This window comes from Varroa jacobsoni, unplaced genomic scaffold (genome assembly GCF_002532875.2).
Source record: "Varroa jacobsoni isolate VJ856 unplaced genomic scaffold, vjacob_1.0 scaffold_517, whole genome shotgun sequence".
Taxonomy (NCBI): Eukaryota; Metazoa; Arthropoda; class Arachnida; order Mesostigmata; family Varroidae; genus Varroa; species Varroa jacobsoni.
Window position 1 is genome coordinate 275,259 of NW_019213419.1, and position 14,525 is coordinate 289,783.

Sequence of the window (14,525 nt, forward strand, 5' to 3'; positions counted from 1 at the left end):
CCTGAACGGGATAGATAATCGACGCTGCTATTTCAGGCTGGTGCGTCAGTTATTAGAATTTTCGTGCTTAGCCAGACTAACAGAAACCTCATCATAATGGTTATTTACTTAAAAGTATTTATGTCAGAAATGCTATATTCTGTCCTATACTTTCGTCGAAGTGTTGCCCTCCCAAAAAAACGAGTTTCGTAAGTTCCAAAAGAAGTAAAAGTGCTTCATCAAATGTGAATGCTTGTGAAGACAAGACAAGCTGAGTTGTTGCTTCCTTTGTGATCATTCTGAGTATCTATCGATGAATATGACATGCAATAATAATAATGTTCAATATGAGGCTTGTCTATTCACAGGTGGTATAAACACACCTTTCAATCGACTCGTGGTATTACTCGACTGGGACAAGTTAATTCGAACTGTAGGTGTCGGCCCATTCCGTCCGAGTTGAAAGTTACCTGGAGCCAGTGGATGTTTTTTCAGTCAGTGCCGAGAAAATATTTGGGGAGTCACGGCTAGCAGAGACGGAAACAAAATATTATGGCCCATTTTTCTTCTCCTCTGATAAATACCGGAACAGTACAGATGAGAACTACACAAGCACAGCAAACAAAGGTGATGGACGGTGTCCAAAATTGTATGATAGAAAAAGATAGAATATGCATAATAAAAGATCAATGGACGCCGCGTTAAGTATCACTCATCGCAGGCTTCGTTTGTCGTACACGTAAGCAAGCTCCGTTAACATTTACGAATTAACTGCGATTGGCTGAAGGAATGACGCAAGCGATTATTTTATATTGAATAAAGTACAAAGTGTTTACGGGCCAAGCTGAGATAACCTAGCTTTCTCTGGATATATAGTTGCTTTGTTCTAGTAACAGTATAGCTTCGTTGCTATACATTATTCTGTTACCTAGTAGTTAGTAACGGCTACAAACTATTCTGCCTTTCGTTTCGTATAGAATTGTCCTTACAGTGAGCGCGTTGCCGCAAAAGTAAAATCGGCCTATAAGACAGCAGAGAACAAGCAGCAGTCGTCGTAAATTTGTTGGTCGATTCCTGGAGCTCTATGATTACGATCATGTGCAAAAGCGGAAGAATATCGACATTGAACCTTCCAGGTGCAGCTTGGAACGGGGTGTCTTCCTTGCGTCTTCTAATGAGAATGCTACAATGCCACATCATTATCGAACCGCAAGAGGCGGTGGCGGTGCCTTTGGGAGGAATCTTCAGAGTAGGAAGCGGGGCTCCTGCTGTCGGACAAACGAGCTTGGAAGGGTCACACTGAATGCATGTAGAGGGAATTTGTGAATGAAGGCACTCAAAGAAGCTCTTTGGGTGCCCATAGAAAAAAAGGCGCGGTGGACCTACCGCGTAGTAGCTTGTTATGGCTGATACCTCCACGGTAAGCTTTCGTTGTACTGATGATCCTTAGCGTTTCGCAGAAGCTCTGTCACACATAACCACGCCTCTATCTAGGCTCTTTAGCTTAGCGCTGAGAAAAGCGCCTTGATACTCGTTCACAGGTGCCGAAAATACGTCCTTAAACAACCGATATAACACTATTACAAACAAATATTATTATCGCTATTAGCTATTAGAAAATAGGTTAACATTTGGCGCATGTCTCCAGTTCCACTCTTCAAAATAAGGCTAAACGTAATCAATAGTCGATCGGCTCGAGCCGGCTTATTAACAGTTCAGTTCAATCCAAAGATGCAGTACCCTGTATACTTTGACTGCATGCTGCCCTCGTTTGCACACACAGCTTTAAGAAACGAGACAGGCAAATCAAGACATTTAAAAAGGCTCTTCCAAGTTTTAATTGCTCTCGAGAGAATAAACAAAAATCTATATGAACAAAATATTATACACGAACACAGACATAGAGAGACATAATAACCAGGCTCTATACATCGACACATACGTCATGATAAGCCCAAACAGTTTCCAGCGCTATCTAAGTACGATAATAGCGTTTACTGCCGTGTACAGATCTGCCGATTTTTTCTTTCAATTAAAACTGGTAACAAAAACGCGTGAATTTCTGTAAAGCTGTATAATCAGGACAGGCTCAGACGGAAACATATATACCTTTATGGCACAAAATGGGTCTACCCATCCATCCATCTATCGGTCTGCTAACCTCTATTAACTGCTTCCCCTCTTTCCATCACCATGTCTCTTCGAAAATCCTACAGCAAGCAGTAATATCATAGTTTGTAATTGACAGCACTAGCACTGGCACTGGCTACTTCACCTTGCCCAAGATCCCGTAGTATCATGAAGATTTCGTTGTTTTTGTCGCCGCGTCAGCAGCTGCTACGGTATGATAGGAGCGCAAGCGACAAAAAAGCATCTGTATGATTCCAGCAGATCAAATGGAAATTAATCCCAGTCTGTTCATAATTTCTACATTATTTTCTGTTGTCGTCGTCGTCGTCATGACCGTAAGCTGTTATCGGTCAGTCAGCCGGACAGTGGCACCTGTGGCGGTATCTGTCACAGACAGAAACGCCTTTTCAGGCAACCATACTGAGCAGAACAACGTTCAAGCACACGTATGTCGACAAGATCATTGTTAGCAGGAAGGGCGCTGGCCGCTGGCCGCTGGCCGCTGGAGGAGTATCCCTTACTATTCCTCATTTAGAACAGATCTAGGTGCACTGTGAATGATCTGTTATTGTACACAAACTAAGGAATAGAGCACTAATTCGACAGATGGACGCGATCGAACGGCGTATGCTGTTATCACAATACGCTCTTCATTGCCGCTGATATTGTCTTCAACATAAATGAAAATAGGTGAAATGCGGATGGGTATAATGTATAAACTAACGGTCGCCTTATATAAAACCGTGAAAAAGAAAACAAATCCGTACTTGAGTAAAATGATCTTTTAATAGAATTATTAGAAATGTAATCGTTTTACACGCTGCAATGAAACGGTATTGAGCACCGTTAAGGCTCACGAATCTGTGCCATAGCTTAAAATATCTTAGTGGCCGTGGCGAATCCAATACTCCGGTTCCGCACCGGGTCTGGACGCTTTCTTCATACGCCAGCCATATAACGTACCGAGCAGATGCGATATCAGATCACGAACGTATAGAGTAAAAGTTTCATTTACCGTACATCACAGTGTAAAAATGAAATATTCTATTTATTCATTTAGTTACTAAAATAAAGCATTGATGCACCACTGGTACGCTAGAGGACGGCAATCTTAATTGGGATAGTGGATAGCCAGCTATCACAGCGACAAGCTCGTACGGTCATCAACTACGCGGGCAAAATGCCGCTTAAAACGTGACGGTCGATCATTTAAACTTGGCTGCCGAGCGCACGCCGAAGCGTCACCATCGAACGTCTTACTCCAACTTGGACAGAATAAAAACAGAAGATGGGGAAACTCCATAGCAACGGAGAAAAAATCGGAGATTCTTTTGGATGTCCAGCAGAAATACAGTGGTGTGTCTATCAGCACGGCAGCATATACAGAGACTGTGAACAGAAGGCGTAATTGTACCTGAAAATCGGCCCATTGATTTGCGCGCTGGAACAGTTTGATCTACTTGTTCTCTCGTTGGCCATTGCTGTCGACTCGATAAGGAGCGCCATCTTGTTGGATCAAAAAGAGTACCTAGACTTGTTGTCAGTGACAAAGACTTGTAGGAATCTATCCTATAAAGGAAGTTCCAATCCCCACCCTCTTCTTATCAGTGGATTATCTTTTCGCATATGCAGATATATCTTTATGAATAAAATGTATTATCATGACTAATAGTCCTAATTGACTTGCTTAGGCATGGTAACATTCGATCGAGGAACTGATCTACCGATAGGTCTTTCTATTTCATATAAGCTATATAACGTCCATACACAATATCTATGGATGCAATTACCGCCCGAAGATAGAACGAACCACGATAAAATCTAAGAAGGTGTTACGAAAAATAATATATGTACATTTCGTCTCCCATCATTTCATAACTTCTATGACTTGGGATCGTCCGTCCTAGCGGACGGGATCATCAAAGATGAAAAGCATTTATATATAGGCGGCCGGTAGCTATTGGCAGTACGCAACGATCGCCGGCACCTAACGCGATGCCATGTCGTGTAACATCAATAGTTGTTGGTGTAGAATCATTTTTTCTGACATGATTACCCCCGATACACAGAGGATTGCATAGCTTCTGAGGCGTGGCATCGTGCCTCGGGAAGCCACAGCCGCTGTAACAGCGGCGGCAGCAGCACCATGGCGATCCGCTAGTTTTGCCCGATCGAATTTAATTGGGGTTTTGTCTTAATCGGGTTTGTTCGCTCGCTGTCTAAGCCCTTTTCATTTTCTAGAAATTATAGGCATCGACATATCTACACACGTACACTTGGCTATTTATCTATGCGACATACGTTTTCCTTTCTCGCAGTATAATTGGTAGCGTGCTATCTTTATTGCCCACTTCGCTTTGCGATTCGCTACGTGCGGATGAATCAGCGTAGCTGAAATAATATGTCTATGCAATTGACGCTGTTCTGTGTGGCGTTTTCGGAGAAACTGTAGTTTTCGGCGCCCGGGTTCGTGCGATTAATTTCTGGGTGCTTCCAGCTATTGGCAGCAAATAACAGTTGTCATTGCGGTGGATAAGTAGAGAGATTGGGTTTCTGCTCCGCTACCGGCCTACAACAAATTTTCCATATAATGTTATTACGTATTTAAATGTCTACGATAAATAGATCAATAGGTTATAGGCGGCAAAATCCAGGCGAGCTGACCAGGCCAAAGATAGAAATATCGAAACTTACTATTCTACTGCAGATAAAAACAACGGCAGCTAAAGACATAAGTATGAATACGTAGGAAAAAGTGAACTTGAGTTCCGGGAATATTAACTGTAGATCTATGTGGCAAATTCACTGATAGTACTAACTGTGTATATGTGTACGCGCGTTGATGGTAGGATAGGAACAATGTACTCACACAGGGCCTCAAACTTAGAGAATCTATAACGTTCACCCAGTGCACATAGTCTCACTGGCTTTTCGTTGAAACGCGTTCGTTTTGCTTAAACCAGACGGATATACACTGAACATGCCACATGGTTCTGCCATCGTGACTGTCAATGGCTTCCCTCGATACATTTTTGGCACATTTTTTCGAAAAACCTTTCAACCTGCTGATTAATTCACTACTAAATATAGTTACTGCTGAACAACGTATCGTTATATCAGTACGGCGCGCGACAGGGCCGGTTAAGCATGCCCGCCAGTATATAATCCCAAGTATCGATACACAATAGAAAACGACATATTGGCGTTGAGCTGCACCCAACAATAAAGCGAGGAAAACAAATGAGTTATACTTAAGCAGGTACGATTTAACGGCTTGCAAAATAAAATGCACCCTTTGTCACAGTTCGAAAAAAACAATGAAACAGAAACACAGCTTACGTATATAAGTGTGTAAGCTACGTATTCATTAAACTCTCAGCGAGCCTTACGAATCTATGGTTAGAATACAGATGTATCTCAGGCCACTAAACTGACCCAGCTCTTGGACGCGGGCTCGTCCGTTCTTCTTGTCATCATTCGGTTCTTTTTTAGCACAGAACAATACGAAAGCGAGACAGATAACGCCCCGGCAAACTGCATCGTTAACAAGTATCTGCTCAACTTCTCTGAAAACATCATTATGCACCGCCATTATCGGACAAAAACAGTGCCACCATCAGAAACAACAAGCACTGCAATGAAAGGAACGGAGAACTACGAGACCCCGCTTCTTATTGATATCATCATCATTATTATTATTACTAGTACGCGACTATTGTCATGCAACAGTCGAATACTGTGCGAGGACAGAATATCCTTTATCGAGCGTCTATGAGTGCATTAATCCTCACGACGTCAGGACGCCCGTTAACGCTATCGTCATCGAAATCAGCGCTGCTATAAGTAATAAGATTCCTACTGCTCTACGACTCGTCATTGTATGATGACAGGTATATTGTCATTTATCAATAAATCAACTACGGCAAACGATCAGGATTAGACTGACGGAGTAACGAGACGTAAGAAGAACCCGTAATTGTCGCAGTGTTGACTGGAAGATCCTATTCGAGCGGCTTGTGCATTCTGGCAAAGCTGATAACTAGTACGTGTCTTCAACTCTGAAGCGCAACGTGTCGCGCCGGCTGGCTACGTACAGCTAAATAAACATATACAATGTTCGATTTATTGTATTATCGGGATATCATGAGGGAACAACCCATAATCACTTGCTCAAGTGTATTGTTGTATGTGACACGCATCTGGCTCGTTACCATGCTTTGTCTCTATTATGCTACACTAAGAAGAGAGCTCCCTTACCGAAATGTCTTTGTCCAAGTTCTTTTCTCTTTTCTAAAACTAAATCATAATAGACACACGTTCAAATTACGTGACGTATACAATCCGGTCAGTGATTGTTGATTAAGAAGGCTTATATAGTTCTTGTGGCGTCTGTTGCGCTCTGAATGTCTGAAATCTTTCGGTAAAAGATGCTAAGGAAGTTTGTTTTACCTAGGTGCTACCCTACTAACTGCAGGCGATTTATCTACCTTTTCATTAACTCGCGCAAGTCCAATTCAGTACGTATAACCAAATGACTATAGGCCAGTGATTGCTGTCACGGATAGGGCGCAATCAGCCCGGGGAAGACTTTCATCTTTAAACAGCCAGCCAGAAAATGAAGACACTCACGGCCGGTGCCTTTGCTGAAACCAGACAGGCGGGTTCAGCACAACTATATTTAGATAGTTCAGGGGGCAAACAATCAACTTGCCCAACCGTCGAAACAATAAGGGCTGACGAGAAGTTTTTTACTCGAACATATATATTCATTGCAGCAGTAACGCTTACTTTGTCCTATGGACGCATCCAGTCGCAATTAGCTCGAGAATGCGGTGGCAGGGAAATAATAGCGAGTTTAGTTTTGCACTTAAAGAATGACTTTTACGGTAATTAAAGTTTTACTTCTTTCCTGGCCAATGTGGCCTGAAAATCAAGTAGAAATATGGAATTTGACTCACGCTATACTATCTCGCCAATGAAGCCAGTTATAGTTTAGTATCTCACTTTTGTTGCTTCTTTCATAGTTCATAATACAAATTCCTCTGTTGCGCCAGGATGCTATTGAACATCGTATGCGCCCATATGGCACAACGCCGCCCATCGATACAATCCGCCTCATTAGGCCAACACCCTGTCCGTATGACTGAGAAGTTCTTTGTTAAGACACACTGTCAAAGTGACTATCCAGCTTAGTTATCGTTGGCAATTATGGCAGCGATTAGTGATCATGGAAAACACTTCTTTCCGTCTCTGCTGAACTCTTGCTGAACAGAAAAAGACTAGTTTATAGGTCTGTGCTAGCTTCAAAACGCGGAGGCTTCTCCAATCAGAGCCGCACCTAATGCCTTACAAACGGCTTCATTGGATCAATCAGTTTGTTGTAGGTTCCTATATTGTGGACGGTTCTGGCACTTTTGAGAAATAGTTGTAGCAACGTAGTAAATCATGTAGAATATGATGTCTATAATCGTGTCGGCGCTCGTCGAAGATTACGGGTCGTTGCATGTTGTGGCAACATAAGTTATTCACTACTGGGTGTAAACTCAACTAAATTCAAACCTATAGCTAGGACTAGCTGGCCTCGATTCGTTCGGGAGCAGGCGGTTTTTATGACCCTGACGAGGCCACTGCACAATTTACGCATCTCCCATAATCTTACCGTCAAGTAAATTACATGATAGTTCACTATAGTTGAACTTTGGTTTTGTTATTATTGTTATGTTGTTGTTATGACGTTGCATTGTAGCCGACGAATAGGTAGTAGGGTTCAACATTCGGCAACCAATTTGCCTTTCTTTCCTTTGTCCTGTCTTTGTTAATTGAATTTCTTGCTCCTGTCTATCCGAATCTGTGCTTCAGAGTACCGCTTTACACTGCAGGGAATATAGATAGATGACTGGTTACCCATGATACGGTCTACCTCAAGCATCGGTCTTCGCTGGCCTCACAGTTTCGAACCCAATATCTTCGTAAATTCCAACCCAGTCTGCCTGTCTTTACCAGTCAGACAGGTGTACATTTACTGACGGTTCTGTCGAGCGATACCGTTGCGTTTCAAAGCGAAACGCCGTTCGGTGCCGATTTAATCAGTGTTGCGGTCGAAAGCGAGTTGTGAGAGCCGAGGTGCGGGCGGAACAAAATTCGATTTAGAAACAATTAAAGGCATCCGCTATCGACAGCCGCCGTATTTGCTCCGGAGAGAATAATTGACAAGAACAACATAAACTGACCCAAAGCTAACTCAAATCTCTATCTATCGCATCTATGATATGTAATAGCAAAGCCAGTGATAAAGGCCATCGGGAATTATGGCATGCACTAATAGGCGTCAATCTCCATTTAGCGGGTGTACAACAATCCCTCTACGATTCAACGGAGCCAATGAGGCTGGTTCACGTAAAGCTGCTGCACACTAAGCCTCATGATCCAAGCTTGACTACGGATAAACAAATTCAATCGATATACTCATACGATTTTTGCAGGCTACATACGAATGAATTTTTGACCGGTCTGAAATGATCCGACGAAGAGAAGTGTGTCGTTAAAACGAAAATTGCCATATCGATCCGAACGATCGGCAACAGAAAATAGAGAAACGTTCGTTCCTGAAACGCGTTTATTGATTCATTAGAAATACATCTACGTTGCGTATGAGCTAGTCATAAGTAGGATTTGCTGATGGGTCATCGTAAAAAAATGCCTAACAACTACTCTCGGATATAATAGCCTGCTTCGGCGTATGAGAACAGTCTTGTATTGCGACGCAATGAATACGATCATTTTCCAATATAATACACACACGGATGTCTTTTGAAGACAACTACTATGTATGGACGATGCAGCCTTCGATTGCGGTCTGAGACATGACGCTCGCGGGCTCTCCAGCGTAGCTACTTTTCTTTTTACCAATGTTAATAATTGGGATTCTCACGAAGGCATATTAGCTGGACTTAACATTTTAGTCTCTTTCATCGTATTCCGTTCATTCCGACAATTTTATAATAGATGCAGTCAGGTAGAAAAACGGGTCAATGAACAATCAATTTCCCTCGAGAAGCCTATGGTTCAACACTTTAAAGTATAGATGTCTTAATCGGGAAATGGTCCCCACATGAGCAACAGATTCCCTGTTGATTTTCCCTTTTCTCTTTTATAAAACTTAGGAATTCACTATGTTCGGACAAGGCTTTCGGATTTTTGTGGGCTTAATTCTTCTATTTAAATAAATGTTTCATTAATATTCCTTAGATACGCACGGCAAAATTGTATCTCATTTTCAGTCTATCGCCGCAAACTTATGTGTGGGGCCAATTGTCATCTTCATCCCGACGAAAACGTGCCACGATTACAAGGATCGCCAACAGTCCTTTTCGAGCCAGGGCCCTGCCAGGTCGAATGCATCATTCAAACTTTTATCGAGCCTTCGTTGAACAGTGGGTAGCAGTGAGCGTTCTTTCGCTTGCAGGCCTGGACTATACGTCAATGCAGTCGCAGCGAAGGGAGATCGAAGGAAAGATTCGACCCAGGCAGGCCAAATCCACGAGCGAACGTAATGGTAGGGGGTCGTATTCAAAACAGTTTGCCTCTTTACTAGCACCAGTATCGGGGGTTCTGCCTGTCGACGGAGTCAGAAGTTTCATTCACCATCGTAGTCGGATCGCACCGGTTTACTTTCCGTCACTTGCAGACACACTTCGTCGTCTTTCTGTGACAGAGCTACTTACACAAAGGGTTGATGTCAGTCTCAGCTTTGGAGAAAAGGTTCGTGGCCTGAAACGGCGGAACGGCTGAGTACTCAGCAGCGAGGTCGGACTACGAAAATATTTTTTTTTCGCCTGAGAGTGTTGAGGAGGACTAATGTCAACTGATGACTAAAAGGCACTATAGATAGACGAACAAAAATCGAGTGGAGCTATAATTGAAGAGGTAATCTTCTACGACTGAGGCAACTTTATCGTGGGGAAGCTTTCGATCGTTGAAGTACTCCACAGAGTGCCGACATGATCTGATCGAAAGATGGGTAATGATAAGCGAAGTTTACGCAAAATGAACATCTCGTGTATTCAACGTGAGACACTCGTAAACGGAGCGTTAGGTGAAGGAGCTGAAATCTGAAGGGCACTAGCTAATTGAATCTCAGAGTATAAGAGCGCATCTTTATTAAAAAACGCATTTACCATGACTGCTTGTTGGTTACGCGCTCTCGACAAATAAACATTTACCAGTGGTGACTGCTAGAATTTGAGTGAAATCGAATCGACGGTACAAGTGGAACCTCTAGCTTAGCCAGAACGCGGACAGAGGTCGATATGGAATATATTGAGCGCCTTCTATTACGAAAGGGGGCCGAAGATTAAATGTTGGTGTCATTTTGCTAATCCCCTAGTGTTTACGCTGATTGTTTTATCTAAGCGCACAAATATGTGCTGCAAGGTTCTTTCTTGGATTAGCCACGTTGCGTCAGATTCGCTAATAATCCATGTTTGTTCAATAAAAACGTGTCCTCCTTGAGTTTCCACTCACAGCCCAAACCCTCGTGTCTTTTGCGGTCCGCAAGGACATTTCCGTTAGTGAGACAGGATCTTTGCGCCCTCATTGGTGAGCAGCTACACTTGGTCATATCTGTCCGCACTCGTTAGTACAGGCAATCCCCAACAGAGATCACTGCTTCGTAGTCGCCCCATATCCGGGCTTAGTTTTAGCGGTACGGCTTTCAGTGATGCTGAAGCTTGCTTTCGACACATTCTAATCGAGCCGTCTCCCAGATGCATAAGCACTTGAAAGCGTTTAGCATCATCGAAGGCGCGCTGCCGAGGACAATAGCAACAATAATCTATAGAAATAACAATTCGTAGCACCACCCTTCTCGATGTGTCGTTACTGAAGTATCCCAACGCAGTCCTCTACAGCTCCGAAATAGACCAATCTTCGTAGTGCGCTGGGTTTGGATTAGCTTTTTGAGGTTTTAGGTCGAGCATCGAAGCGCTGGCTGTGCTGAAGCGTTCGTTGACAATCCGTTTGTTCAAGTTGTTATTATTATTATTATTATTGAAGACGAAAGACATATTACTACTGGATGTATAATATTTAGCCCGTAATACGCATATCAAGTGAGATGTCATCAACAGCCGTGGTCAATAATAGCATCCCGTTTAGTATCAGATTTTAAGTTGCATTAACTTAAGGATGTGACGGTGGATCCCTTCGAAAAACGATCTGCAGTAATCCGATGGTCCGGTGACAATCGTAGCGTGAGCTGAAGTTGTGAGTACTACGGTGTTATTTTTCTAAATAAAAAATTGACCGTAACAATTCTTTGGAAACAGCTTTAATGCAAGTAAGTGCCCGCCACATCTGCGAAAATGAATCAGGTCATAAAGTGTATGCTCAGACAGACTATTATTTGCATATTGTATGCATCTGTACACGCAACATAATATCCAAATGGCTACTGGGAAGGGTTTATCTTATTGTTTTAATATACGATAATTTCTAAGATATAAATATGTATAGTATGATTCACAGCCAGCCTTGCGTCACTCTATACAGGCATTGAAACTGATGACTGCAGTACGTTTCCGCGCTTCAGATATATCGACATCAGCTGTAACGTGTAGTATCCAACCCAGTTGTTCCTTAAAGTCTACCGCAGTTTCCTTGCAGAAGACGTGTAGCTCTAAGCTTCTATATTCCCAAAGTCTCGAATCTCAGCGGATGGCAGGGGTATCCTGCACAGCAGTGTTTCTTCAGCTTAGTTTGCTCTGGCAAAGTCCTGGCATCGCAGCACCACAGTCGAAGAGGGGTATGTAAGAAGTTACTGTCAATCATGGTAGAACCCTAAAACAATACCTTCCTTCGCTGATAAAGGTTAAGAATACGGTCGCTTGGTTAAGCCCCATCATCTCTATGTGAGCTGGGTAATTCTTTAATGCAGAGAATCTAGACTAGCCTGAAGCTCTGCCGCAAGTGTCGACAACTTAGAAGTATCCAGAACTCCTTTATACGCTCTTGACACAAGACAGCCTATGCCGCCTATATACGTTTGCTAACTATACTGACACATCAGATGAACTACCGATGCGCATACCGTTATCATCGAGAAGTGCTCTAGAAGGGATCCGTAGGGAGTCGTTCTCCAAGCTACCCGAACACGTCCAGGGCACTACCTTGGTTTAATACTCTCTGGAGAAGCTCTCTCATCAAATAAGGGGCCGTACAGTCAGCATTCGCTGCGCGAATGTTGGCTGTACGGCTTCAAACATGGCCATTTCTTAAGACTATTAATATGATTACGTGATCCGATTGCGAGGAATGGAGAAACGTACTGAGACGGTCTGCCAGCGTTCCCACCATGAGGTGAGGTGCTTGTGGAACTCCAAAGCGTTTTTGGGCCCGCGCATAATCACAATCACTACGCACATGCTGAATCTTTATGGATGGTACAAACGAAACAGGCCGCTTTTAGGAAATGCAGACTGAGATTCAATATTGAATCTTTTTATGTATGGGGTTAGCTCTGAATGAAGAACTTCTCGTATTAGAAGCACGCATTATTAAGTTAACGCTTAGGCAGTAGGAATCTGGCAATTTGAGAGAAGTGATCTAACATCAGTTTTTTCCGCTTTTTGGAGGCATTCGAGAGTGGGGATTTTACGTATTATGAGATTGACCTCGAGCTCTATTTCGGTCGCTGGGATTAGAACCGTAAAGGTGTTTCGTAGCATCACACCAAAATCCACCTCCAGCGTACCGCCGTCTATGTGCGGCATTTGATGGTGACTCCAGAGACTGCACAAAGTCCTTCGTGGTATGACAACAGGAGGGCGTTTTGAGAAAATTTTCCCGGCCGATTCCGACACAAATGGCGTGCCTTCCTAGACGCAAGTCAGACAGCAACGGTAAGTGAAACTAATAATACCGAAATCCATAGGAATATTAGACTCGACAGCATGAGGTCATGATTACATTGAACGCGTTCTTGAAATACAACTTGATAAACTCAAAAGTGTAAGTTTGCATCGACTGCCTCAAAGGCTCTAGCCACACATGTCGCAGCGTCGAGACCATTTTCCTGTCTAGATCCTGATCGTTGAGGCCAGAATGTACGAGGCTTTCTTTTCGTTTGTTCCTACACACCCTTCTAGACGCTGTTTCCCAAGCAATGGGACAAGCAATATGTCTAAGAACTCCATCCTTAAATGTGGGCAAACGGATGCCACGCAGGAACGACGGGACCGCTTCCTTCGAAAACTCCCATCGGAGAATATCGGCAATCTCGACTAACAAAACTGTAAGCTTCTGAGCCAGGATTGTTAGAAATTATCCAGTGAAAAAGATCGCATGTAATATTGCTTTAGTACACTTATATGATGCTTAGGTTTTGAAACAACTCATTTTTGTGGTAAGGGAATTGCGCTCTTGACAAGCCGTTCGTTGAAATTTCAGATGATTTAAGTTCATCTGTACGATAAGTTAAGGCTCATCGGTATGATACATAGTACCTCACTGCCGGTAGTCGAAATGGATACGTAGATTCCAATTTGAAGCTGTTTTAAGCCTTTTAGAACAAGTGGCGTAGTCACAATAACCGTAGACTGACCGCACTCGCTAAGTTCTTCGGGTCCTGTTTCGCCTACGGCCAATTAACACACCTCGAACTCGTCTAGCATATCCACTTATCTGAAGCCTAACAGCCTATTATCGGTTCGCCTTCAGTAGTAAACAGAATCAAACAGCAATTTAAAATAAATTCAGCTCACGGGAGTTACGAAAATGAAGGTCGTAAGGCATTTAAAAGAAAATGCCGAACAAGGGAAGGGATCTTCTATGCTGCTACTGCCTAGCTCGGCTTCTGACGAATTTGTAACCGATCCGATATCGAAAGGTCGGTTGCTGGGCGAATCGAGTGAAGAGGGTAGAAGTTCATAGGTACGACGAGACGTCAAAAAGTTTCTCATTATTCATGCCGGCAACCCCGTCCATATTAAGTTGAAACAGGTTATGGTTACGCGGTAAAATCTGATTAGTTACAAACAACCCTCTTTTCTTTCTCCAGGAAAGATTCGTCGGTTTCATGTAGCTAATAATTGCCGCTGATTGAATGTTCGGTCTCGTGTTTATAAATAAAACGATCCGGGCACGTTAAATGCTAGTATGTATTTGAAAAAAAGGGGGACAAGTCGTAAGTCCGATCTAACAAGGCAAGCCTCAGCGTCAAGCTGATACTTTAAAAAGTTTCAAAAAAAAAGGAACGAGCTCTTTCTTTTTTATCAATCTCTGTTTCAAAATATTGCCCTATAGTTAGACACGATCTTCTCGCAAGTCTTACCTCCGCTTGACATTGCGCTGGCGAACAGTTTTCACCAAGATCTTAGCTGAAATGTTAAGGCTATAAATTGAAGTTGACGTTATGCAAT